Source organism: Panthera onca, chromosome E3 (genome assembly GCF_046562875.1).
Source record: "Panthera onca isolate mPanOnc1 chromosome E3, mPanOnc1 haplotype 2, whole genome shotgun sequence".
NCBI lineage: Eukaryota > Metazoa > Chordata > Mammalia > Carnivora > Felidae > Panthera > Panthera onca.
In genome coordinates, this window is record NC_138354.1 from 38602304 (window position 1) to 38607459 (window position 5156).

Sequence of the window (5156 nt, forward strand, 5' to 3'; positions counted from 1 at the left end):
GGGCTCAGGAAAACCTCCATGAGGATAGGACAGCTGAGCTGAACTTGGAAGGATGAGGTGGGGATTGGGGGGTCATGAAAATTCTAGCGAGAGCAAAGACCAGACACCAAAGCTCCAGGGAACACAGTGTCTCCAGGGGTTGGTGGAAATTTGGGTGGCTTGACATGGAAAAGGCATGTGGCCAGTCAGGAGACAAGGCCAGACCTGCTGAGTCTGACTTCAGCTGGCACTTACCGGCACAGCTGCCCCAGGCATTAAGATCTGAATATTTCTATGGCCTCCCTGCCACCCAATTCTGGCCCTCTCCCCAGGGACCCCTGGGCCTCCTTGAATCCAAAAAGTAAGGGGGTGTGTGGCCAAGGGGGAGCCTCCGGAACAGTGAGGTCCCTTCTGGCTGGTCCTGCCCACATCTTACCTGCTCTGGTCCCTCCTGCTCTCTTGGGTACAAGTGTGGCTGATCCCAAGTGTCCTGCACTCCTTGGACTGGCCCCAAATCTCTCCAGGGTCAGTGACCTCATGCCTCTTAGCGGAAGCTGCTGTTCTCACCCAGGCTCCTCACGCAGAAGGGGGATACGCAGGATGCTCTGTGCTCAGCTGCACAGATCCAAGCAGCTTCCCTTGGTCACTTTCCCTGGGCACCTGTTGGGTCGCAGCACTTTCTCCTGACCTTCAGTCTCTCCATTGTTGGGTATTCCCAGCTCCTCTACTTCTCCTGGGCTAAGATCTCCTTCCCCATCTATCACATCCTTCCCAGACCTCACACTCTCTGGGCAAAGGACAGGAGGCAGGGCCAGGTCTCAGCCTGGCACCATGTCTTGGGCTTCCCCAGATGGCCCATCCCTTCCAGAAGGGACACGCTGGACACAACCTGCCCCGTCAGCATCTCTGCACACATCTGCCCACCAGGAGACACAGCCAGGCTGTAGCTGTGTTGTCACCCAGCTCTCCAGACCCAACCGTCATTTTCATTGCATTTCCAGCAATGCCTCCTTGACTGCAGAGCTTCCTAGTCTTTCTTTTACTCAGTAGGTATGTTCTGAACATCTGCTGAGTGCCAGGAAATCCCCACACTGTCCCCCTTGGGGCACAGTGGCGGGTAGGACAGGCAAGTCCCTGCTTTCATGGGACTGTTGCAACGAGGGAGATGGGCAGTAACCAAGGACGCTCATCAGAGCTGTGCCCCCAGGGGACAGTGAAGGGGATGGGACCAGACTGGTCTGGGTGGTCTCTCTCAGGAGATGGCATGGTGGAACAGTCTTGCAGGTCAGGGAACACAGAAGGCCAAGGTTGGGAACAGAGTGTGTGTGGTGAACGGGGGTTTTGGAGGAGGTGAGTGGGCAGATCTGAGTGGAGATTCCGTGTAGAGATGGGTCTGTCTTGAGAATAGGAGAAGTACCTCAAGCAGAACACTGATGCTACCTTATCTGTAGAAGACGACTCCGTTGGTGTTCAAGTGCCAAGAGAAGCAAGGAGGCCAGTTGGCATTGAGGTTCTCCAGGAGCCTGCATAGCTCCCCAGGTCCTGCAAGAAGGAACAAGCAAAGCAGAGTCCTAGGTGGTTGGCCCTGGAAGCCACAGCCCTGAGTGCTGGACAATAGCTGAGGAGTCATTCGTTCTGAGAGCCCCCTGCCATATCCTGCTTCCTCCTTTCTCTCTTCCCTCTTCTAACCTCCAGGACCTCAGAACATTCTGGCTTCTTCATGTTCCCCTTGCTCATCCCAGCCCTCCTGGTGGGTGGGAAGACGTTTACACGGTAGGGCCATGTGGACCTCAGAAGTCTGCTCTCCACAGAGGGACAGCTGCCCAGAGAGACCCCATGATTTGTCTACCCTCAGAACACCAGTTTGTTTCAAAATCCCCAATAAGACCCTTCCTGGGTTAAAATGATCATGACACAGGTATGACCTGCTGTTAGAAAGTCTGAAGGTACTTTGTTCTTTTTATGGAAGGATTTTCCAGAGTGTTCTCTATGAAAAAAGTTGCTTCCAAAGCTTTCAAAAGGGAATTTGATTGATGTTCAAAAAGCCGCTTGACCCACAGACATTCAAGTGTCTCTTGGATGTGGGTACCATTCTAGCCCTGGAGAGAACACAGCAAAGCTCTGCACTCCAGAGTGACCTTCAGGCAAATAACAAGCCAATGGGTCATTTTAGCTGGTGATAAAAAGGAAAAAAATAGGACAATGTGGTGGTGAGGACCTGTGTAGGGCTGGGGGTCCAAAGAAGTGACACAGACAGGAAGGAGGCAGCCTTGGGAAGGTCTGGGGGGAGAATGCTTCACGTGGAAGAGACAAAGTGTGGAGGCTTCACATAGTTAAGGGCCATAAGGAAGAGGAGCTTAGACTGTAATAAGAGCATAGAGTAGGGGTAGGGCATGTCATGAGTCTTATGGCCACAGTATGAGTTGGGATTGTGTGTGTGTGTGTGTGTGTGTGTTTTACTATTACAAAAGTTTATTTAAAAAAAAAAGTTCAGTATGAAAATACATAACCTGATTTTTATATTGTAGTAAAACAGGTGCTATGGAGAGGGGACATATGGAAGCAGTTGGTTTCTTCCAGTGAACACACCCATTGTTGATACTTGTTCCAAGGCTTCTAACATGATGATACTGTTTTCTCAAATTATCACCATTCCAGTATTGTTCTGTTGCCCACTAGTTGCCATCTCCACATATCCGTCTATCACAAGATTCGTGAAGGGATTGAGCCCCCTTGGACATGTCTTCACCATTTAAGTTCACTGATAATTTCTTGTCCATAATTTTTTTCAATTCTGGAGGATGGGCTTTGCTCATGGTGTCTATTCAGCGAACTTAAAGATGCCCCCTGGAGGTTTTTAAGCAAGAAATGGTGTGAACTGATTTACAGTTTGGACATTCCGACTGTGCTATGTAGAAGGTGAGCCTGGGAAGAGAGCTTGATACAGAAGGTTACCACAGGATTTGGATTAAACTGGTTGCCAATGGATTTCTTTGACCCTTTGTATAAAAGAAGAGAGTGGTCCACTACACCCCCCCATCCCCGTGTGACACTGTCTCTGGACAAGGCCAGGAGGCATGCTGGGGGAAATGGGAAGGAAGCCAGGAACCTGGCTGGAGGCCTGGCTCCTGAGTGAGCAGAACCCACATTCCAAGCCTCAGCCCCTGGGATGGGAGCACGGAAACCCCAGAGAGGGAAGGAGCCATCAGACTGAGTGTGTGGGGTATCCAACCCTTCCAGTGTGTCATCTCAGCAAATCCTGACAAGTACCTCGAGATGGGCTTATGTATCTGTTATTTAGTGCCATATAACACATGATCCCCCCAAATATACTGGCTTAAAACAGCAAGCGTTTCTTATTGTCCCGGTTTCCATGGGTCAGGAATTCAGGAGCAGCATAACCAGGAGATTATCCTTAAAGGTTTCTCATGAGGTTGGGGTTGTGTGGGGCTGGAGGATCCATTCCAAGATGGCGCCCTCACACAGCTGTTGGCTGGAGGCCTCGGTTCTTCACAGGCGGGCCTCTCTTCATGATGTGGCAGCTGGCTTCTTCAGAGCAGGTGGTCCAAGGACAAGAGAAGGGACAGGCAGGAAACCACAATGCCCCTTACGACCAAGTCTCTGAGGTCGCACACTGTCACTTCTGTTTATTCTGTTAGTTGCAAGCAAGTCACTAAGTCTGGCCCATGCTCAAGAAGGGGGGGGCGGGTACTGGGCCCCACCTCCTGAAGGGAGGGGTATTAGAATTTGTGGATTCTTTTTTTGGAATCACCCATCCCAGGTTGAGAGTCTTTAATTAATCTCCCCGAGGCATACTACAAGGAAGTGGCAGAAGTGAGACTAGAACCCCGGGTCTCCAGAGCCTGAGTCCTTCCTTTGGTGCCAGGCCGCTGAGGGAGGTGCTCAAAGCCCAGCCAGCTGCCACACTAGTGGAGACCACAGGCCTCATCATGGTCCCCGAGAAGACATCCATGTCAGTGAGGATGCTCTGATAGTTGGGCCGCAGTGGCTTCTCCAGGCCTCGTCTGCTCTCTCTGGGCATGGCGGCTGCTCTAACCGTCAGGGCCGTGCCTGTGTCCTGTTTTATAGGGTCGACCGGCTCCATTTGTTTGTATTTACAGCACACATATCCCTCTGTCTCCCCCAGCTCTCTGTGAACCACACGTGATTCTCCTGGCTGCCAGGCTGTCCACGCAGCTGCCTGTCACAGGGTCCACTGCTGGGCCTGGCTCCTCCCTTCCTCAGGTGAGTTATCTTCCAGAACTTCCTTGGCCTCTACAGCTAGCTTCTGGTGTGTCTGGACCCCTCAGCTTAAACTTAGGTTTCCAGAAATGTGTGAGTCCAGCCATGGGCCCAGCCTAAGCCCTGCTGGGGAACGGAGATAGTACAGCAGGGGCCGGGGGGACTGTGTGCCAGGGCTGTGCAGGGCAGATGCTTCCTGATGGTGCGCTGCTGGCTCAGGCCTGGGGCAAAGCTGGAGAGGTCAACCTACTGGGTGGGTCTCAGAGCACTCAGCAGAATCTTGGTCCCAGAATCTGGGACCAGTGCCTCCTGGCCTCCTCGCTCCTCCTCTGCCTGACCTCCATCCATCACCAGGAGGTATTTGGGAGTCTTCCAAGAGCTGGAGGGGACCGCGGTGATGGCATGTGATAGAACTTGTTTGATCACTCCCAACTAGGCAATTAATGGCAGATTCACGCTCGCTCTGCAGAAGGGGACCAAACGCTCCGACTTCCAGGTCAGCCGGGCCTATCCTTAAATAAGCTTCTGAACTTTGGGCAATCTGTTTATAAAATGGAGATAATAATAATAATAGTGTTCACGTCCCACAACTGTTGAGAGGATTGGACAAGAGAGTGTGTGGAAGGTGCCTGCCTCCTAGTAAGTGCTTGGCATGTGGTAAGTGCTCTGTGGGCCTCGGCTGTATTCATTGTGACCATTCAGAGGGTGGCCCCATTTCGTACACTTGGTGTCACCATGTTGGCCATAGGAACGTTTTTACAGGCTGATCTTCTCTCCATCTGTGCTGTGGCCAATCAAGGGATGCTGTGACGTCATCAGTACTGACTTCTAGTTTGCACACTGCGAGTCAGACTCCTGAGCAGGTGTACAGAGGGGGCGGTGGGGCAGGGCCCTTGCTGGGGGCAGGACAGGGGCCTCCATGGGTCACGAGACAG

General features: G+C 52.2%; 1 pseudogene; it reads right to left on the reverse strand.

Moving 5' to 3' along the window:
• Positions 1-1420: 1420 nt before the first annotated feature.
• On the reverse strand, positions 1421-2795 carry LOC132675892 (small nuclear ribonucleoprotein G pseudogene; annotated as a pseudogene).
• Positions 2796-5156: the final 2361 nt, after the last annotated feature.